The sequence below is a fragment of the Prionailurus bengalensis genome, chromosome B2 (genome assembly GCF_016509475.1).
Source record: "Prionailurus bengalensis isolate Pbe53 chromosome B2, Fcat_Pben_1.1_paternal_pri, whole genome shotgun sequence".
In the NCBI taxonomy this organism is placed as follows: Eukaryota; Metazoa; Chordata; class Mammalia; order Carnivora; family Felidae; genus Prionailurus; species Prionailurus bengalensis.
Genome location: NC_057349.1, coordinates 148,791,513 through 148,814,669, shown reverse-complemented (window position 1 = coordinate 148,814,669; position 23,157 = coordinate 148,791,513). Strand labels below are relative to the sequence as shown.

The window sequence follows — 23,157 nt, the reverse complement described above, 5'->3', positions numbered from 1 at the left end:
TTAGTCTAGAATATACATACTTCATAAGCAGGGCTGAAATGGAAATGTTTCCATGATACTTTTTAACTTGTAATGAAGAAAAAGACGCAGTTTCATGTAGATTCTTTGTGGACCAGAAACCAAAATACACATACGAACTTGACAGTTTGCTTCGTACTGTTTTCACTTAGCATGTAACATACTTGCCTTTGTGGAACCCAATGCCTGTGTGTTTTGTCTGGCTTTCATTTAGACAAAGGGAGGAAAGTGTGAGAATAACAAAGATGATTACACGGTCACAGTGTTTCTCTGGCTTCATATCGAAAAATCTGGTTCAAACGCGGACGCAGCAAGCCTTTGGGTGGGGTTAGTACGTTAACTGCCCTTCGTTGACGTTCAAGAAAAACTGATTTCACAGACCAGTCTGGACTCCCTATCTTTTTTCCCCGAGTACTCTTTGGATTTCTAGCCCTACGTTATCATTATTGACATATTTATCGTTTGTTTGTGACAGGTTAAGCTTCAAAAGTTCTTCGAAATACCACACGATAGGATTCTTTCCATAGGTGTTTTGACGCTATTAAGGCATAATCTTGCATTTCCCTATAAATATGGAAAAGTTTGAGAGATAAATGAAGCAATGTTTATTTATTTTTGAGAGAGAGAGAGTGCACGAGTGGGGGAGATGCAGAGAGGCAGACAGAGGATCTGAGGCGGGCTCTGTGCTGACAGCAGAGAGCCTGACGTGGGGCTTGAACTCACCAACCGTGAGATCATGACCCGACCCAAAGTCAGATGCTCAGTCGACTGAGCCACCCAGGTGCCCCAAGTGAGCACATTTAAAACAAATGACTACCTTATACCACATACCAAAATTACCCCAAAATAGATCAAAGGCCTTAATGTAAAAGCTAAAACTATAAAGCCCTTAGAAGAAACATAGATGTAAACTGTGTGGCTTCAGTATAGACAATGCTTTCCTACATAGGACAGTGAAAGCACAGACATCGAGGGAACAAACAGAAACCAGGCCTCATCAAAATCAAAGATGTTTGTACTTCAAAGCACATTATCAAAATGAGAAGACCAACCCACAGGTGGGAGGACGTATTTGCAAATCACAGGATCTACTGTCTGGAATATATAAAGAGCTCTTGGACTCAACAATAAAAGGACAAATGGTTAGTAGTTGAAAATGAATAGATATTTCTCTCAGGAAGACATACAAATAAATGGCCAACAGACACATGAAAAGATGCTCGACACCATTAGTCACTAGGTAAATGCAAATCAAAATCGCCATGAGACACTCCTTCGCACCCATTAGGATGGTTAACATGAAATATACAGGCATCAAATGCCAGGAAGGGCGTGGAAAAATTGGAACCCCTTGTGCACCATTGATGGGAAAGGAAAAATGGTGCAGCCACTATGGAAAGCAGTGTGGCAGTTTCTCGAAGAGTTAAACATACAGACACCCTATGGCCTCCCAGTGGCACCAGTAAATATATACCCAAGATCACTGAAATTGTGCATTCACGTGAAAACTCATATTGGAGCGTTGATAGGAGTGATGGGAGAATAGCACCAAAGTGGAAACAGCCCAAATGTCTATCTACCGATAGATAGATCAACAAAATGGGGTATGTTCACACCATGGAGTGTTATTCAGCCATAAAAAGGAGGAGGCACCGGTAACATGCTGCAACATGGATGAGCCTTAAGAAGACCATGCCAAGCGAAAGAAGCCCGTCACGGTGACCACCCACTGCGTGATTCCACTTCCATGAAGGGCCTGGGGTGGGCGGAGCCACAGAGACGGACGTAGGCGAATGATTGCCAGGAGCTGGGCACAGAACGGACAGAGAGTGAATTCTCACCTGTGTGGCCTTTCCCTTGGGGGTGAGGCATGTTCTGGAAGTAGATGGTGGTAATGGCCACACAGCCTTGGGAGTACAGACCCCACTGAATAAGGTGCGCTTTTAAAGGGTGCATCTGATGCTCTGTAGGCATATATTATATCCCGATCAGATATTTTATTTTTTATTTATTTTTTAAATGTTTGTTTTTGAGAGAGAGAGAGAGAGAGCACAAGCGGGGAGGGGCAGAGAGAGAGGGAGACACAGAATCGAAAGCAGGATCTAGGCTCTGAGCTGTCAGCACAGAGCCCGACGCGGGGCTCGAACCCACGGACCGCGAGACCGTGACCTGAGCCGAAGTCGGATGCTCAACCGACCGAACCACCCAGGTGCCCCGCAATCAAATATTCTAAAATAAATGTACATTTACATGGACATAATTCTTGGTTTCTCTCTGTGACCCCTTAAGCTCATAACAAGTCATTTGTTGGCAGGGCCATCTGACCCAACAGAGGGAAAGAATCTAAGCACAAGTGGCAGAACGTAAGGAGAGGTGTTTTGGGGTAGAAGGCATCTCTTTTCGCTTGAGCTAAAACTGAAAATTAGAAGTAGAGTGTGCTGTTTGTGAGCCAGCCAATTCAATTATAAAACAACGAAAACTTTGAAAGACTCGAGTAGTTAGCATCTTTTTAAGTCAAAATTGCCTGTTATATAATCTTTCAACGGCTGCACAGAAGAGCCCTGAGTCACATAGTGTTCCCACACGTGTCCAAAGTTTGAAATAAATGGAATGATTCTGTGCGCCCTGGCCAACCGTGAGGCACATTTATTTCCATTTATTCGTCTCCATCTTTGCATCTGTGTTTAAATACCCCCGTGCCTGCAGGTCTGGTGACTTCATTTCCTGGGTTCTATAAAATCCCAGCCCGGACAGACAGCTTGCAGGAAGTGGTTTTCCACATGACATGTAAACAGTAAGAAAGAGGGCATAAAAAAATAAACAACCCGACTAGTTTGCAGAACACAATTGCATGCAGAATTGACCTTAATTTGCAGACGCCTTTGGATTATCTGCTAGGGTTTCCAGGCCACCGTCTACACTTTCTGTGGGGCTTTCCAGCTGGGCACGAAACCAAATTAACAAACCAGACTTCAAACAAGGCTCTTCTGAGGCCCTGTAAGCAACGTGTTAGTAGGTACCATAAGCATATACAAGGATGAACCTGCCTATCAGGAAAAGCGTGCTCTTTCCAGGCTCGACGTTTTATTTTGAGGTGCGAAAGCAGCTGTCAGCAAACCCTTTTCTCGTGGCTCCAGTCTTCATGGCCTGTCAGTAACGGTGGCTGTTTTCTCGTACCCGTGTTCCTTGACACTCTCACCCGGGATTATACTGCAGGGACAGTGGCCATGGGGACAGGGACTGTACAATAAGGTAGAGGGACAGGTGCCAGCAGTTAGGAACTAAGGACAGGCGTGTGGCCGTTTACCTACTGGGATTTTACTGACGTTGTCTTTAAAAATATTTTCTTGTGCTTTCAGAGGAGATGTTTTAGAAAACTAAACTAGATTGTTATGTTTTTCAGTTTTATTTATTTGTTTTGAAAGAGAGAGAGCACAAGTGGGGTAGGGGCCGAGAGAGAGGGGGAGAGAGAGAGAATCCCAAGCGGGCTCGGCACTGTCAGCGTGGAGCCCGACGCGGGGCTCGAACTCACAAACCATGAGATCGTGACCTGAGCCAGAATCTAGGGTCGGACGCTTAACTGACTGAGCCACCCAGGCGCCCCTGAACTAGATTTTTCAAACCAAAAGCAGAAAGTTTTCAACAAACGTCACTGTTTAAATTAATGGCCATAGAATATTTTTAAAAGGCTGTATCTGGGGCGCCTGGGTGGCTCAGTCGGTTACGCGGCCGACTTCGGCTCAGGTCCCGATCTCGCGGTCCGTGAGTTCGAGCCCCGCGTCGGGCTCTGTGCTGACAGCTCAGAGCCTGGAGCCTGTTTCGGATTCTGTGTCTCCCTCTCTCTGACCCTCCCCTGTTCATGCTCTGTCTCTCCCTGTCTCAAAAATAAATAAAACGTTAAAAAAAAATTAAAAAAAAAAAAAAGGCTGTATCTAAACTCTGTAGATTTTCCCAAAGGGATAGTAATCACAGTAATACCGCCTCATCTACAGGGCTTGATTTTTTTTTTTTTTTTTGCAAACAGATTTTTGGCACTAGAATATATTAAAACCAGTGTGATTTCCTAAATTGGTTTGTAATGATACCTCTCATTTCTTGAGCGCATCTGAGGAAAATGCTAATATTCCTTCTTTTCCAGGTGGTGGAACTGAGATTCAAAACGATAAGTAAAATGCCCAACGACAACCGCTAAGAATCCAAGCAGAGGATTCGGATCCCGGGTCTTCCCCTGGCACAGCCCAAACGTTTAATCCCCCTGCCGCACTGCTCCAACCACAGGTTTTCTCCTGCAGTCTATGCTGACCTGGATTTTGTCACATAAAGGCAGCATTTCAAGGCAGTCAGGCACGCTGTTAACGCACTCCGCCATGCGCTAGCTGAGGGGGATCTCGGGCCTCAGTTTCTTCATGTATAATATGGGGAGTAATGCAATGGAAGTTATTATTTCTACCTTCCGATTGTCGTCAAGCTGCATTGCTCCCGGAACAGCACTGGACCATAGACGCGTTCATTCAGACGGAGCTGTTACTGTGGGCAGAAGGTTTTCTGTGCCTCCAGCTCAAGGTCAGACCAGGTAGAATGCGCAGTGCTGAAACATTTGTGTCCTTCAGTGCAAGTGTGAGTAACACAAAGCCACTTAAGTAGGACTGTATGCTACTCTTTAAAACTGTATGATGGGGGCGCCCCGGGGGGCTCAGTCGGTTAAAGCATCTGACTTCGGCTCGGGTCATGATCTCACAGTTCTTGAGTTTGAGCCCTGCTTCAAGTTCTGTGCTGATGGCCCGGACCCTGGAGCCTGCTGCGGGTTCTGTGTCTCCTTCTCTCTGCCCCTCCCTCGCCTGTGCTCAGTCTCTCTCTCTCTCTCAAAAATAAATAAACGTTACAAAAGATAGTAAAACCTTATTGTTTGGCTAGACAGATAGGGCAGAAAAATATGAAATGAATAGCAATATAAAATATTTGAACGAAATCCCCAAAATACAAGAACTCTCACAGTGGGATTTTCAGGAGAAAAACATTTTGGCGGTGTCTTTAAGGAAAGAAGAAACAGGTGAGCCGATGGCCCTCTGGAGAGTTGCTGACCAATAGTGTGAATACTGGGCTGGGGGGGGGAGGGACCCCGGACACGGCGTCCTCCAGTAACTGTGCAAACGTCCCAGCTGCTAATGAGTGCGGTGTCCTACAAATCCTGATCACATATGGGTCAGTGAGTCACCAGATTTTAGACCAAGCCTTATGTTCGTCTGTGGCCAATTTTTGGCATAAACAATTTCCTTTATTCTCATTCCCAGACTTTAAAAGTTTTTGTCATTGCCGGAGTAGGTTCCTTTCTTCTTTTGTTTTCCCTCCTTCCCCTTTTCTTTGTCCTTTTCCTTCCTTGCTCCTTTCCTTCCTTCTTACTCTCTGTTGTGTGCAAGACCTTGGGGGAATCTCCACGTCTGAAACATCCGCAGCAGGAGTGTGGGACACCCGCTGTTGGGGAGAGAGGGACCCTGTCCCCAGAGCTGGCTGAGAAAGCTGAATATAGGCCACGTAGAAAAGGGTGCTAATTATTTGCCTGAGAACAATTATGGGTGAGTGACAAAGCTTTTCCCAGTCTAAAGTGACAGAAGAAAAAGAATGCATAGTGAAATTTTCACAGAGTGATACAGACTAGCAGTTGCTGTATGTCTGTGTTCTAATTCACTGAATTTGCAAGGATCCATTGTGTGATGTGACTGTAAAACATAGTTACAGAACAGGTTTACAAAACTGGAAATTGGCTTTCTCGTGTCTCCCCCAGCCCCACCATCTTTTCTTTAAAATGTTTCTGAACTCTAAACATCTGGTAACCACTGATCGTGAGTGGTAATGAACCTTTAAAAAGGTGTTATTTAGAAAGGCCACACACTGGATTTCCACGAGGGGTGGAAGCAGATGGTCATTGACTAGGCACACAGCTACTTCCGGTCACTGACCGTAGTTCTGGCCACACAGCGGATGTATTGTTTAAATGTTTATAGGGGCGTCTGGGTGGCTCAGTCGGTTAAGCATCCGACTGTAGATTTTGGCCCAGGTCGTGATCTCACAGTTCCTGAGTTCGGGCCCCATATCGGGCTCCATGCTGGCAGTGTGGAGCCTGCTTAGAATTCTTTCTCTCTGCCCCTCCCCAGCTCTCTCTTTCTCTCTCTCAAAGTTAATATATAAACTTTAAAGAGAAAGTTAAAAAATTGAACAAAATATTGATATGATAATTTACATCTCATTTTTCTTTGAAAAAAATGATATTTTGTTAACTGCTGTATTAATTATAGCAGATATAATATGCATATGGCTTATAATTACATATTAATTATTCACATCAAAACACCAAGCTTTTTATGTTTATAATAACGGAGCCTGCTTTTTTAATCTATTTTTTAAAAATTTTTTTTTTAACGTTTATTTATTTTTGAGACAGAGAGACACAGAGCATGAACGGGGGAGGGTCAGAGAGAGAGAGGGAGACACAGAATCCGAAACAGGCTCCAGGCTCTGAGCAGTCAGCACAGAGCCCGACGCGGGGCTCGAACTCACATACCACGAGATCGTGACCTGAGCCGAAGTCGGACGCTTAACCGACTGAGCCACCCAGGCGCCCCTTTAATCTGCTATTTTTAAGCATCTAGTTGTGACATGATATCTTAACCTCATGTTGACCATTTTGAATCTAAAGAAAAAGCCAGAGACGCCTGGGTGGCTCAGTTGGTTAAGTGTCCGACTCTTGGTTTCAGCTCAGGTCATGATCTCACAGTCTGTGGGATCAAGCCCCACGGCAGGCTCTGTGCTGAGAGCATAGAGGCTGCTTGGGATTGTGTCTCTCTCCTTCTCTCTCTGCCCCTCCCCTGCATTCTCTCTCTCTCTCTCTCTCTCCCTCTCTCTCTCTATCTACGTCAATAAAGAAACATTTTAAAAAATAACAACAAAAAAGAAAAAAACCAGACTCGTATATCAAGCAAAACTGAGGGGAAATTGAAAAACATTCTTACAAAATTATGAAGGACCCAGCAGAGATCTTGCCGGTGACCCGCTGACAGAGTAAAGAATATTAACTGACGGGGGAATTATTATCTGATACCGTTCCCCTGACTTCCCAAAGTCATTACTTGACTTACTTCGTGTGTGTGAATTTCTGGGGCATTTACATTTTCTAGCTGCAGTGGGAAATGTAACGTCCCTTCTTACCTTCCTGTGTTTTCAGTCATCTCTATGAGATTGAGCGTAAACTTTTTGGGGCAGACCAGAAGTGGGCTTTGAGGCCAGCTGGCCCCACGCAGATCCCAAACCCACAACCTCCCAAACCCTGGGCCCCTGCCCCGTGGCTTGCCAGCTGTGGGACCTGGGACAAGTCCCTAAATTTCTGTGAACTCAATGATCTCACCTTTAAAATGATCATGATAACGCCCGTTTTAAAGGATTAGGTAAAAATGGGGCACAATCAGAGGGCACAAGTGTTAGCCCTTAATCTCCCTCCAGTCTGGGAGGCCCCCCTATTTTATTCTTTTGAATGCATCCAGCAAGATGCTTAGCACACACGCTTCACTCAGTCATCGTTCAATAATATTTATTGAAAACCTGTGAGCAGGTATAATGAGAGAAGCATGGGGAGGAGATCAACAAACCTGGCCCAGGCCAACTAAACAGCCGTGTGATGTAAGAAACGTACCCACGCCTTAACTTTCCCATCTTTAAAGTGGGGCAGTCTAATGAATAATTGCTTGAAGTAGAAAGGGAAGGATGCCGGAAGGGAAGGATGCTGGAAGGGAAGAAGGTAGAGGAAGAAGGGGGAAAGAAGCCAAGGTTGAAATAAATGCTTTCGGTGAACCGTGAGTCCTGAGAAGACAAAAGCCATGAACAGAGAAGAGTTAATTCATATGGAACTGTTTGCTTCTAAGTTAGGTTTCATCATTCAAAATAAAGGAAAGAAACATTAGAATACGTTTTTCTAAAGGGAGTGGCGTGATGGTGTGAACCAATGCCCTTGGGAAATCCAGTGGCCGCGTCAGGCACAAAGGCAAAGCCACGGATCACCTGACCGTGTCCACGGCAGGCCTGAGCTTGGAGAAGCACCAGGCACGCCGGGAGCGCTCATGAAATGTCAGTTATGATGACGGTACTAATAATTATAACATCAGTTATACATATTTTATATATATATTTAGACTTATAATACCAGCGTCATTACCATCACCCTGCTGGCTGGGATACACAAACACTATCATTCTACTAAATATACAGTGCATCGTAAATTGCCCCTTTATATGTAATAAGACGCCTCCTGGAAATAAAGTTTGAGTAGAGAGCACTTAGGAACCTTAGAACTTCACAGTAAAGAACTGGATGAAAAGTGCCCACCGACAAAGCAAAGAAACAAGTTCGAACCTTGTAGAGTCAGTAGCAGATGGGACGCCGAAGGATGGTGACGAATATCTGGGGGGAAACGCAATCCTCGCGCATGTTTTTTTCTTTAACGTTGGCATTGGCGCAGCAGCCAATTCCACGTTTGGGAGCAACTAGCTTGGAAATGAGTTTCGAGGAATCAGGAGGAGGAGGTGCGTGCCGGGAGTTCTCCCCGGGGCCGCAGGGAGCGGCCCAGGGACCGGCTGGGGGACTGGCTGGCCTTCCGCTCACTTGCTCCGGGCTGGGAGACAGTGGAGGAAGAATGAATGAAATCACAGTTAAACTCCAGCCAGGGATGGGAAGCGTGTGCTGCTGCGGCCTGGGGCCTCTGCTGCGCCCCCTTGGAGCTCCTCTGTGCCGCACTGTCCCCTGCGCCTGGCTGGAGGGCCTGTGCTGATAGAAACTTCGGGAACATCAACCTGCGGTTATGCCCGAGTCTCATCGCAGCGCTCATGGAAGATGGAAACAAGCCGCCAGCTCTGCTTCCCTGCAAAGCCCAGCCCCCAGAAATGACGTCAGGCTCCCCGGGCGGCGTGTCCAGCCTCCTGTCCAGTCCCCCAAGGATTTCTTCTCTGTGATCCTTGAAAAACAAAGTTTATCGGCCATGCGATCCCTCGCCACTGTGAAGCTGGAGCCCCGGAGATGCTGAGAAGGCGTCCGGGGAGCTGTGGGTGCGCGTCTCGCCACGGGATGAAGAACCACGGAGACCCAGAGCATCCTGGCCACCGCAGAGAAGGCTGGCGCCTCTACAGAACCCACCCAGGGACTTCTGGAGACGATCTCGACACCAAAGGTGAAGAGGGAGCTGGAGGAGACCTCGAGGCAGCCCGCAAATACAGGGCCTTTGGGCTGCCCGTCCGCCTGGCACATCTGGACGGCCAAAGCCATGTGCTATTGGGCTCGGCCTGGATGGAACACTGGGACACCGGCCGGGAGAGAAGCCATAAATGCCAGACTTTAAGGATGGGCAAGGGGAAACAAACTACCGCAGTCAAACAGCAGACCGTGTGCTTACCCTTCTTCCACCATGTGACGCTAGGAGTCTGGTTTCCCTGTCTGACAGAGGCTCCTCTGTGGCCCTGGGGACGCCGGGGAGGGGGCTGTGTGGGACACCCTCTGCCTGTAGTCTCATGGCTGCTCTTACTTGCGTGCCTCACAGATGCCTTTCAAGAGCCCCAAGCTCTGCGTCCCCCAGAATAAGCCTAATGCCGTCAGGCGTAAAAAATGTATCACACTCCAAGATGAGAAAGCTTTGTGACTGGGCAACTCTTGCTGTATTGACTGTACATGGAAAGAGAAGGAAGTAAAATAACTTAAGGGGTGTCTTTGGTCCTTAAAAAGAAAACATTTCTAGAGAAGAGTCATGGGGTTAGATCGCATACGATTTATTCTAGAATCAGAATCCCTTTAGATTCAAAAATAAAAAAAACTGAAATTAGGGGCGCCTGGGTGGCTCAGTCGGTTAAGCAGCCGACTTCGGCTCAGGTCATGATCTCACGGTCCGTGAGTTCGAGCCCCGCGACGGGCTCTGTGCTGACCGCTCAGAGCCTGGAGCCTGTTTCAGATTCTGTGTCTCCCTCTCTCTGACCCTCCCCCGTTCATGCTCTGTCTCTCTCTGTCTCAAAAATAAATAAACGTTAAAAAAAAAATTAAAAAAAAAAACCCCTGAAATTAGCATTGGTTGGACACGTTGATTTTTATCAATATGTGCAATTGAGCACAAAATGATTTTATATGAGGCAAAACAGAAACAGTATTTCTTCCCGGATGTGGTTTAGAGCTCACCTTTCAGCCCACCTCAAGTATAGTTTAGTAAACATGAAAAAGATGAGAGTGGAAAAGTAATTAAAGCCACCGCGGAGGCCCAGGGACCTACATGGTCGGGGCACTTCACAAACTGCTCTGGGTGTAATTTTCCACACTTTCAGTGAGGACATTGGACTAGGTCACCTTCAGGGAAGGTCTTTTCAGACGTGGCTATTTCATGATCTATCCGATAGGTGACGAACTCTGCCGGCTGCAAATGGTCTTTGGAAACCCATGAACAAGGCGATGCGTTCCGGCATGCTGATCCCTAATACTCTTTTCTTCACCTTGGGAGTGGGTTTGCGCCTTTGGGGCCACGTTGTCACAGAGCGGAAGGAGACAAACCGAGGTCTTAGAGAGCCCGTCGCTTCTCTCCTTGCGAAAAAGGTAACGCACCGTGTGCCGGGCCCCAGTGAGGGATGGTTTGGCCCTGAAAAGCGGGCAGGTCCTCGCTTGGCCGGACCCCATCCTCTCATGCCAAGTGAGAATCCGTGGATTCAAGATGTCCCCGCACCTTTATTCCTTGCACTGCATTTGTCATGCGTCACGACGCTCACCTCTGTCAGGACGTAGCCTGGGGCACTTGAATACCATCTAAGGTTATTAAAAACACCCTGAAGTCTGCATGAAACACTTTGTTCTGTATCCCATCTTCTTTCTAAAATGTATCTTTGGACATGTCCCAAAAAGTTTCCCCCCCTTCACCTGGGCACAACCGCCCGAATGACGAGGTCTCACAACCGCTGCGGGCATCACGGGATTGTCCCCGTCTCGAGAAGCGGGCCCGGGGTTCCCAGGGCCCCTTTCTCTCGCCAGCGGCCAGCACACCGTGGGCATCACATCACACCGTCTGCCCAGACATCTGCACTTACAGCAACTTAAGCCTGTCTGGTATCTTTTCATTTTGCTGTAAGTAAATGAATGTTTTCCAAACCTCACGACATGGTAAGGGGAAGTCGCACCAGACTTCAGGGCAACAAATGCCATGCCTCTCTAGAATAAGGGACTGAGGTGCAGACCTTGAGTAAACCAGATTGGGCAACAAGGTTGGCGATGCACGAACCTTCTGAAAGAGCCTCGTCAAAGAAACAATACACATGAAGGTTCAGTTTCCTGCCATTTTTTAGGGATTTTTCCTCTGGAGAACTACAAATGCGCCTGAAAATGATTAGAAACCAGGGGCGCCTGGGTGGCTCAGTTGGTTGAGCGTCCAGCTTCAGTTCAGGTCACGATCTCTCGGTTCATGGTTTCGAGCCCCGTGTTGGGCTCTGTGCTGAGAGCTTGGAGCCTGGAACCTGCTTCCCATTCTGTGTCTCCCTCTCTCTCTGCTCCTCCCCTGCTTGTGTGCCCTCTCTCTCAAAAATGAATAAACATTAAAAAAAATTAGAAATCAAAATAAGCATATCATTTTTTCAGAAGAAAAATCAACCTTATAAACTTGCTCATTCCCTTTAAATTATTTTATAAATCAGTATTCCAATAAACATATGAAAATTGTTTTTAAGAAGATAAGGTGATTCTAAAGCTCACATGGCAAAATAAATACATTGAAAGTTGCCCTACAGAAATAAAACCTCAGTAATTAAAACCACGATAAAGGCATATGATACACCTAATTCAGTGCCGGAGAATAGAAAGTCCAGAAGTAGGCCCAAACACATGAGAGAATTTTGTATCCCCTGAATGGACTGGTCAATAAATGGTATCAGAAAATATTGCTGGGGCGCCTGGCTGGCTCCCTCAGTTAAGTATCCGACTTCAGCTCAGGTCATGTTCTCTCGGTTCGTGGTTTCGAGCCCCACATAAGGCTCCGTGCTGACAGCTCGGAGTCTGGAACCTGCTTTGCATTCTGTGTCTCCCTCTCTCTGCTCCTCCCCCACTCACACTCTGTCTGTCTCTCTCTCAAGAATAAATATGTTTTAAAAAATTGTTTAAGAAAATATTGTTGCCATCTAGAAAAAACCCATACATGAATCTATATTTCATGCTGCACCTCAGGATAAATCCCAAATGAATAAAAGATTTAAATTTAAAAAAAAGTCATCAAAACTCTAGAAGAAATGTAAGAGTTCTTTTATAAATGCAGCGAAGTAATGGCCTTTCTAACTGTATTTGAAAATTCAGAAGGCATGATTCCAAAACCAGACAGAGACCCCACTGAAAAGGAGAACTATAGACCAATTTCCCTGATGAACATGGATGCAAAAATCCTCAACAAGATATTAGCCAACCGGATCCAACAATACATTAAAAAAATTATTCACCACGACCAAATGGGATTTTTACCTGGGATGTAGGGCTGGTTCAATATCCACAAAACAATTAATGTGATTCATCACGTCAATAAAAGAAAGGACAAGAACCATATGATCCTCTCAGTAGATGCAGACAAAGCATTTGACAGAATACAGCATCCTTTCTTGATAAAAACCCTGAAGAAAGTAGGGATAGAAGGATCATACCTCAAGATGATAAAAACCATATACGAGCAAGCCAACGCTAATATCATCCTCAGTGGGGAAAAATTGAGAGCTTTCCCCCTAAGATCAGGAACAAGACAGGGATGTCCACTCTCGACACTGTTATTCAACATAGTATTGGAAGGCTTGGCACTCTGCAATCAGACGACACAAAGAAATAAATGGCATCCAAATCGGCCAGGAGGAAGTAAAACTTTCACTCTTCACAGATGACATGATACTCTATATGGAAAACCCAAAAGATTCCACCAAAAAACTTCTAGAACTGATTCATGAATTCAGCAAAGTTGCAGGATATAAAATCAATGCACAGAAATCAGTTGCATTCCTATACACCAACAATGAAGCAACAGAAAGAGAAATCAAGGAATCGATCCCATTTACAGTTGCACCAAAAACCATAAAATACCTAGGAATAAATCTAACCAAAGAGGTGAAAAATCTATACACTGAACAATAGAAAGCTTATCAAAGAAATTGAAGAAGACACAAAGAAATGGAAAAAGATTCCATGCTCCTGAATAGGAAGAACAAATATTGGTAAGACGTCGATACTACCCAAAGCAATCTACATATTCAATCCTATCAAAGTAACACCAGCATTCTTCACAGAGCTAGAACAAATAATCCTAAAATTTGTATGGAACCAGAAAAGACCCCGAATAGCCAAAGCAATCTTGAAAAAGGAAACCAAAGCAGGAGGCATCACAATCCCAGACTTCAAGCTATACTGCAAAGCTGTAATCATCAAGACAGTATGGTACTGGCACAAGAACAGACACTCAGACCAATGGAATAGAATAGAGAACCCAGAAATGGACCCACAAACGTATGGCCAACTCACCTTTGACACAGCAGGAAAGAATATCCAATGGAATAAAGACAGTCTCTTCAGCAAGTGGTGGTGGGAAAACTGGACAGCAAAATGCAGAAGAATGAACCTGGACCACTTTCTTACCCCAGACACAAAAATAAACTCAAAGTGGATGAAAGACCTCAATGTAAGACAGGAAGCCATCAAAATCCTCGAGGAGAAAGCGGGCAAAAACCTCTTTGATCTTGCCCGCAGCAACTTCTTACTCAACATGTCTCCAGAGGCAAGGGAAACAAAAGCAAAAGTGAACTAATAGGACCTCATCAAAATTAAAAGCTTCTGCACAGCGAAGGAAACAATCAGCAAAACTAAAAGGCAACTGACAGAATGGGAGAAGATATTTGCAAATTACATATCAGATAAAGGGTTAGTATCCAAAATCTACAAAGAACTTCTCAAACTCAACACCCAAAAAACAAATAATTTGGTGAAGAAATGGGCAAAAGACATGAATAGACACTTCTCCAAGGAAGACATCCAGATGGCCAACCGACACATGAAAAAATGCTCCACATCACTCATCATCAGGGAAATACAAATCAAAACCACAATGAGATACCACCTGACACCTGGCAGAATGGCTAACATGAACAACTCAGGCAACAACAGAGGTTGGCGAGGATGCGGAGAAAGAGGATCTCTTTCGCATTGTTGGTGGGAATGCAAGCTGGTGCAGCCACTCTGGAGAACAGTATGGAGGTTCGTCAAATAACTAAAACTAGAACTACCCTACGACCCAGCAATTGCACTACTAGGCATTTATCCAAGGGATACAGGTGTGCTGTTTCGAAGGGACACATGCAACCCCCATGTTTATAGCAGCACTATCGACAAGAGCCAAAGTATGGAAAGAGCCCCAATGTCCATTGATGGATGAGTGGAGAAAGAAAATGTGGTTTATATATACAATGGAGTATTACTCGGCAATCAAAAGGAATGAAATCTTGCCATTGGCAACTATGTGGATGGAATTGGAGGGTATTATGCTAAGTGAAATTAGTCAGAGAAAGACAAAAATCATATGACTTCACTCATAGGAGGACTTTAAGAGGCAAAACAGATGAACATAAGGGAAGGGAAACAAAAATAATATAAAACCAAGGAGAGGGACAAAACAAAAGAGACTCATAAATCTGGAGAACAAACTGAGGGTTGCTGGAGGGGTTGTGGGAGTGGGGATGGGCTAAATGGGTAAGGGGCATTAAGGAATTTACTCCTGAAATCGTTGCTTCACTATTACTAACTGATTTGGATGTAAATCTTAAAAAAATAAAAAAATAAAGTTAAATTATATTAAAAAAAAGAAGAGGCATGAAAGGTATGATTGATATATTTAACTTTGTTTAAAAAGAGAACTCCTCCAATACACCATAAACAAAGTAAAACAGAAAGGAAAAAATGGAAAAGAAATTGGTAACTCCCACAAGACAACAAGAAAAAGACTGATATATTAACAGAAGAAGGGAGGGGCACAAAAGACACGAACACTGAATTCACAGAAAAGGAAATAAGAGTGACCCATAAACATATGAACAGTGCTCAGCCTCCCCACTGAGATACCATTTGTCACGTACAACTTGAAAAAAACAAGGTTTTAAGAAAATGGGCATAGTCATATATTGCCAGCAAAGAACGGTCTGGCCACATCCATCAAAAGTACAAAGATGTATGATGCTTTGAATAGCTTCATTTTTCACCTGTTTTTTTTAAGTTTATTTATTTTGAAAGAGACACCATAAGTGGGGGAGGAGCACAGAGAGAGGGAGAGAGAGAGAGAGAGAGAGAGAGAGAGAGAGAGAGAGAGAATCCCAAGGAGGCTCCACACTGTCAGCGCAGAGCCCTGCTCAGGGCTCGAACTCACAAACCATGAGATCGTGACCTGAGCCGAAATCGAGAGTCAGACACAACCGACCATGCCACCCAGGAGCCCCTGAGTAGCTTTAAACCACCTGCCGCATGTGCCAATTCACTGTGACATTGTCCCCAGCAGCAGAGACTAGAAACAACCTAAATGCCCACCAGAGTGGAACTGAAAGTTTGCTCTGTCCATCCACCTGCCCCTCCCCATTGTTACAAAAGGAGTGAAGTCTACATATTGAATCGGAAAGATCTCAAAGATGTGTTATTACGAGACAAATCTACAGTGCTCAACTTTGTGTTGTAACAGAGGGAAGCCCATATTCGTATTTGCTTAGATCTGCATAAAAATCTGGAAGGAGACAAAAAAGAAAGCAGTGACTGTGCTCAGCTCTTCGGGGGTAGTGGGTAGTAATGGTGAATGGACGGGAGGTGAGCTGTTCGTATGTGACTTCTTATCATTTTTTTTGAACACTGTGAATGCATAACCTCTCAAAAACTAGGAAAACATTTTTAAAGTAGGAAATCTGCTGGAGAAAAGTGCTTCTGGACATCTTTATCCTCCCCAAAGAACTTACCCGGTCTTTTTTTATATTGATTTTTTAAAAATTATTTCCCCAACATATCTAGCATATCGTTATTTGAGTCATTGGGGGTTCCATCCAGGGCTGGGCTTCTCTAGAATGCCGAGTTCACGTTTCTCCCTGGAACTTGCCACCAGACAGGAACTCCCAACACCGTGCAAAGTCCATCCCAGATGTGCACAGCCACAGTGCCTGGGGGGGGGGGGGGCGCTCTCCACGTCCTCTGTCTCCATCAGCGAGCGCCACATGGGGTTACGTGGCCAGCTGTCCTGCCTCTTCCAGATGAGTGGCATTTCCCTGTCTCCTGGGGGTAGCTCCATTCATTCCCTTTACCCTACCGTTCTGTAGTTTAAATCACTGTTTATCAGCCGTTCCTCCAAATTACTAGGTAAAGAACAGCTTTGAAGCTTGTTTGATAATGAAGACTAGACACCCCGCTTTTTGCACTGTGTTTTAAGGAAAAGAGTGATTCTAATAGCAGTGTCTTTGATGGTAGAATGACATTTATGGAGAGAAGTCTTCGGAGAAAGACTTGTTTAAACACACAGAGCTTGCTCCTGAGATGCCCAGTCATGTGATCGTTTCGGAGACCTCATTTCCCCAGGCCAACGGTTTATGTTGCAAGTCTTACGAGTAAGTTTAATTAAGCACTTGAAAGGTGGTAACTTGTAATTACTATTTCACAATATGGTGAGAGTCAGGACCCTGTTAGCATGAACTAATAATTGCCAGTAAGCGATTTCATTCAAAGTGCGGCTTTTCACGAACCAGCACAGAAACACTCAGGACCTGGACCTGCTGAGCACCGTCCCCGTGGGGGGCGGGGCGGGGGGGGGGCGGTGCGCTGCATGTCAGTTTCACCTGGTTTCCTGTGAACAGAGGACATGAGTACATCCTAAGAGAAGCTTTCTAGAAAAAGAAAAATAGTTACGGGAATCTATTTCTGCTTTGTCCTATCACATCCCGCGCGGAGAGTGGAGGGAACTGTGTCTTTTTTCTTACGTTCTTTCATACCTAAAGTAGAGGAAGAGCATGTCCAAGACATGCATGTGGTCCTTTTCTGCCACCACTCCTAGCTTGTGGGTTCACGTTCAAATCAACAAAAATCACACAAGTATTTTCAATGAGATTTTGGGGGGGGGCGAGCAGGGCATGGGGATCTTTATTCTTTTTATTTCAGCTTCATTGAGGCATAATTGATGAATAAAATTGTACAACATTTAAAGTGAACCGTGTGGCGATTTCATATTAAAAAGTGATTTGTGCAAAATAAGAAGGATCTGGGGTTGTTGTTAAGTGACCACTAATACACATTGTTTTATTATAGTACATAGCCCAGCTCCGTCATGCCTCACCGGCTGGAGCATAAAATAAAATCAGCAACCTTGCGTATCAGATGTCCATTCTTCCTAGGCGTCGAAGATATCGATAAGTCATCGCTTTCCTGCCATAATGCAGCTTGGAATATGAATTCGCATCACTTTTAAAACCTCTTTTTTTTTTCCCACTCCTGAAGCTGATTCTTATTAATAATGGCTCCAAAACCACAACTCTTCAAAGACAGCTGTGAATTTTTATTGTCAATTATCCTTGTCCCCAACTTCCCAGTGGTTTTATTAGTCTTCCTGGAACTTCAAATATTGTGCATTCACTAAGCATGTCTGTGTAGAGAAAACTCTACTTTACTTCTTGGAGCTTCTGTTCAATTTTAAAAATAAACTTTTGTTATTGAAACAACAATTTACTTTTTATAATTGCAGTAAAAAAAAAATTCAAGATACAGGCCATCTGAGAGAAGCTTATTCTTGGTGCCCCAGAAATCCGAATTCTGGCTTCATTAAATGATTTGATTTATGATGCATGTTCAGGTTCGGGAGCAAAATATTCTTGAGCCCCAAAGGGTGATCACCTAAGTGCTTTACATATTTTATTTACTTGACTCTCGCAACAAGATAATGAAGGAGGTACCATTATTACTGTAACTCCACAGATAAGGAAACTGGGGCTTAAGAGGCTGGGGGCGCCTGGGTGGCTCAGTTGAGCGTCCAACTTGGGCTCAGGTCGTGAGCTCGAGCCCCACAGTGGGCTCTCTGCTGCCTGTACAGAGCCTGCTTGGGATCCTTTGTCTCCCTCTCTCCCTCTGCCTCTCTTTCTCTCTCCTGTCAAAAACAAAAACAAAAACAAAAAATGCGGCGCCTGGGTGGCTCTGTTGGTTAAGCGTCCAACTCCTGGGTTCAGCTCGGGTCACAATCTTGCAGTTTCTTGAGTTCAAGCCCCGCATCAGGCTTGAAGCAGCATGGAGCCTGCTTCGGATTTTCTCTCTCCCTCTGTCTCTGCCCCTCCCCCACTCCCACTCTCTCTGTCTCTCTCAAAATAAATAAGCAAACTTTAAAAAATGTTTTTTAATTTAAAAAAATTAAAAAGAGACTACATGACTTGCCAGAGCTCACGGGGTGAGTGGAGAGGATGAAGCTGTCTGCTTCCACAACCCATGTGCTTGGCCACCCTTTTAGGTATGTTTTGGCGGCCCGTATCTATAAGAACGGTTGTATTAAAATTTAAACGTACTGTTTTCTAAAACCACTTCTAGAGCGACGTTTGTCTCCCACAGCATACTGATTTATTATCAGTATTCGTTTCAGGAATATTAGGTCTTCTCTCTTTTTTTTTAATGTTTTTATTTCTGAGAGTGGAACCAGAGCACAACAGGGGAGGGGCAGAGAGAGAGGGAGACACAGAATCCGCAGCAGGCTCCGGGCTCCGAGCTGTGAGCACAGAGCCCGACGCGGGGCTGGAACCCACAAACCGTGAGATCACGACCTGAGCCGAAGTCGGACCTTACCCGACTGAGCTACCCGGGCGCCCTGATCTTCTCTTTATACCAGGAAAATGTTCTGTTCTGGATTGTTTTCTGGGAGGGTATTTTCAATCTGTGTTTCAAAAACATTGGAGGCTCCGTTCCACAGTCCCTTATTAAGCACCAACTGTGTGCCAGACGCTGGGTTACAAACATGAGTGGTCACCAGCACCTTCAGAAGCCCAGTATCCTGCAGGGAGACAAGTTGGTACATCGTCCAAGGAAGGTGAATTTCGGCGGGTGGCTGGTGACTGAACCAGCCAGCTGTGGGCGGTCATACATGTTCCGGAACCACAGAAGAAGTGGTTCTCAAGCTCGCTGTCTCTCACGGAAACACTGCATCAGCCCCTATGCCATATGCACTATGGAAAATTCTGGAACTTTCATAGTTGATAGAAAAAGAGGGAGGCCTAATGATAAAAAACTTATGTGAAACATTTGACAAAGGGACTGCCTATTCGAATTACGTACCTTGCTAGTTTGACATTTGGTAGTTTTACGGATATAAGAAAATGAAGTAAATTATTGTATAAGAATTATGGTTTATGCTTTTTTAATTTCTGGTTGATTGTCACTATGCTTATCCCAATCCCGGGGGGGTGGGGTGGGGATGGGGGATGTGTGTGACCATTAGCATTTCTGTGTATTTCAGTGGAGCAGCATTGTCGATTCCAAGGAACACCATGGATTCATGAGATTTGGTCACTTCAAGGAAGATATACAAAATTTTAATATGCGTACAATACACAGTTGTAATGGATTTAGTGAAAATTTAAACAAGTTAGCATCTGTGGTGGAAAAAAAAAACCCTAAACACTAAAATAACATGTGTCTATTCTATAAGAAATGAAACCTGAGAGTTTAAAAAATATTTTTATTGAAAACAAAACCAAAATTCTACCCTTGGCTCAGGTCAAGGAAAGCTGTTTACGTGAGCCTTCCACAATGTGAAATAAAAGTCCTCCCTTAGAATTTGTCTGATAAGCCTGCCCCCTCAGGTGGCCTCCGACCAAGAGTGTGGCCCTCGGCCGTGGGGAAGCACGTTCCCTGGATCTAACCTACAAACCCCCTGTGGGTTGATGTTTAAAGTACATGAGTTCATTTGCTACTGAGTCAATCCAAGATGGCATTGACTTACTGGTTAAATTTCGAAGGATTTAACTTGTTTCGGTTCCTTAGGATTCCGGAATTCAGTTTCACATATTGTTCAAAAAGCATTTCATTGATCATCGACTCATATGTTCCTAAAATTTCTCTCAAATGCTATTTTCCTTTTCAGTAAAGATAGTTTACGGTTACAGATGGATACATCTTTTAATATGTGTCCATAGCAAATAAATGAGCACAGTGTCTCCAAATGTGATATAAATTTGGAACCGACGTTCCCATAAGAAAGAAGAGCGTCTGAGGACACAGGTCTCTAGGCGAACATAGCTCAGATTTTCAGTAGCATCTGCTAAAAGGCTTCTTCCTTACAGATACTGACATTGGACGATGTTTCCTTCCGCTCGGGGCCCTTTGGTGTCTAAAGGAATGTGCGGGTTTTATATACTCCTGTTCTGCTGGTTTATTAACACTGTTTTGGGCGTAAGTAACAGAACAAATTATACTGGTCATCTTTCGCTGGGTAACAAGTGCCCCCGGATCCCAGTGGTTTAAAGCAGCGCACCCTTGTTACCCCCACTCCTCCCACCCCCCCACCAGGTTTCTCTGGCTCAGGAGTCCAGGCCTAGCTGAGCAGGGGCGCTGGCTCCGAGCCTGGGGGGGCAGCCGGCCTCCTGGTGTGTGTTCCGGGGGGGGTACCCTCTGCAGGTTCCCCCAGGCTGGCCTCGCCGGGGGCAGCTCCCCCGAAGGCAGCGACGGCAGCATGTTGGAGAGGTTCAGGGCACGTAAAGGAATGTGCCTGGGCCTGAAGTTTGCACGGACAGGTGGGGCAGGCAGGGGGTGCGTCGTGGCCTCTGGCCGCTGGGAACTCTCCCGGGTACCCCAGGCAGCCGCCACCCCAACTTCTCTGACACTTGCCCTGAAAACCGGCTGCACCTGCCCCGGGCCCTCGGCCCTCTGTCCCGCTGTGCCGGCCCCCCTGCCCCTCCAGGCCCCCGAGGCTCCACAGAGGCACACACGGGGTGCTGAATGCTGTGGCTGCTGAAAAAGGGTGCATCCCGGAACCCTCGAGGAAGCTTCTAGAACTGGGGAGTCGGTGCCCCGTGCCTGGGGTCCGGGGGACACCACGCCCTGTGCATCTCAGCGGGCTGTGTCGGGGGAGACGGATGTGAGATAACATTGTGTCTGAAATGGAACCGACGGAAGGAAAAGACAAAGGGTCACCATCCTCCAGCCGGGCCAAGGGCCCCAGTGGGGTGGAAGCCGGGTGTGCGGTGTCTGTTCTGCTCTGTCCGTCCCCTTGTGAACATCTAGGGTCACAGCAGAGCTTGGGGTGACCTGACTACCTGCTCCCTGCGTGGGGAGAGTGAGCCCAGCCATCCCGCCCCAGCCCCAGGCCGGGGAGCCCTGCCCCTCCCCTGCCCCGGGAGGCCTCCCCCAGCCCCCAGGCACCCCCAGCCCCAGCCCCCAAGTGGCCCCCTCCTGCCACCAGCCTCCTTCTGCCTCCTCTGTGCTGATAAGAGTCCAGGAAGTCCCTGGGAAGAAACCACTTTCACTTTGCACTTGCCATGTTTGACCACTTTGTTTTGGGTCCCTTCTATTTCTCCCCTGGAGTGCAGGTTGTTCCCACGCGCTCACTGCTCTCTGCGTGAGCTGAGGCTGTCGTCCTCCGCCTCCTTGGTCGGCAGGTCTGCGTCCACTAGAACAGGGCTTGTCGCCCACCTTCCTCCTCTGTCCCCAGGCCGTGCCCCCTCCCCTGCCCTGCCCCCAGCACTTCCGTTCCCTCAGCCCCACAGGCTCCCCGCTCAGATCGCACTCGGGGAGCCCTGAATGGGTCAGTGAGGACAGTCGCTCCCCTTCTGAGATTCTCCACCTAAACACCAGTCACGGGTTCGGCCAGGTAACTTCCGGAAGTGGCTAATCAATGCTGAGGAAAGAATGAGCCAATGTTTGAGTTGGAAATGTAAGACATTTGAGAATCAGTAGTGATATTTCTCTTTGCCCATTTAATAGCAGAAATGGCCGATACTCAAAGGCAGGGATGTAAAAAAGGAAGTGTTTTTCATACACCAATAAATGTTTTAGAAAGCTAGATTTGGGTGGGAGCCAGAATTAGTTTGTAAGTACACTGGGAGGGGAGGGATATGCATAAAACGATGCATCCAACAGGAAACATTTGGAGTCTGACCAATGTTTTAGGAGCTTTTAGTTGTTCACTTTGTACTTATCGTTTCTTAATAACTTCACTTGAAGAAATAGTCCACGGATGAGGGTAAGGGTAGTGATGGTGATGATGGTGATGGTGACGATGATGGTGATGGTGGTGGTGGTGGTGGTGATGATGGTGATGATGACGGCATGTCTCTATTGAGGACCTTGCACGGACCCAGTTCAATTCTCATGCGAATTAACTCTAGTATGCCTTACCTCATTTACTCACAGCAGCTTTACAAGATTTATTCTCTTATCCTCATTTCACATATGAGGAAACTGAGGCAGAGAGGGGCTAAGTAACTTGCCTGAATTGCACAGTCGCAATGGCAGACATCAGAAGACCACGCCTAAGTCCGTGCATCGAACCACACTCTACTGCTTCTCCAGCTGGTCCCTCGGGATGGTGTAATTCTATTTCCGAATCAGAGTGCCTCTTCACTGGTGTGTCAGATTGCGCGCGCGCACACACACACACACACACACACACACCCCTGACGTGGGTGCTCAGATTTCAGCACTAGGCTTCTTGAGCCCCTACTGGGTTCTGTGCCATTTCTCGACACCTATTTTCTGCTGTGAGTTTTGCCCATCTCCAGACAACAGCCCACATAGAAAACATTTTGGCACAGACAAGAAAACAGAAATATTTATATCATGTTTTTGACATTGAGATAGCAGTGTCATTTCACTGTTAGTGGAATCGGTGACTCTGAAGTTTAGGGGAAGGAAAATACTTGAAAGGGCAAAAGAGCGCAAACCTTCCGGATCCCGTGCAAGGAGAGAACTCGCACGCACTCACATGAGGCTGTTAGAAACCGCACAGCAAGAGGCACGTGGGCGGCTCAGTCGGTTAAGTGTCCGACTCTTGATCTCAGTTCAGGTCATGATCTCACAGTCTGTGAGTTCGAGCCCCGCATTGGGCTCTGCACTGATGGCTCGGAGCCT

The 23,157-nt window shown here is 45.9% G+C and overlaps 1 pseudogene; it reads left to right on the top strand.

Moving 5' to 3' along the window:
• The first annotated feature begins 8,025 nt into the window (after window positions 1-8,025).
• Window positions 8,026-9,874, top strand: LOC122489045 (annotated as a pseudogene).
• Window positions 9,875-23,157: the final 13,283 nt, after the last annotated feature.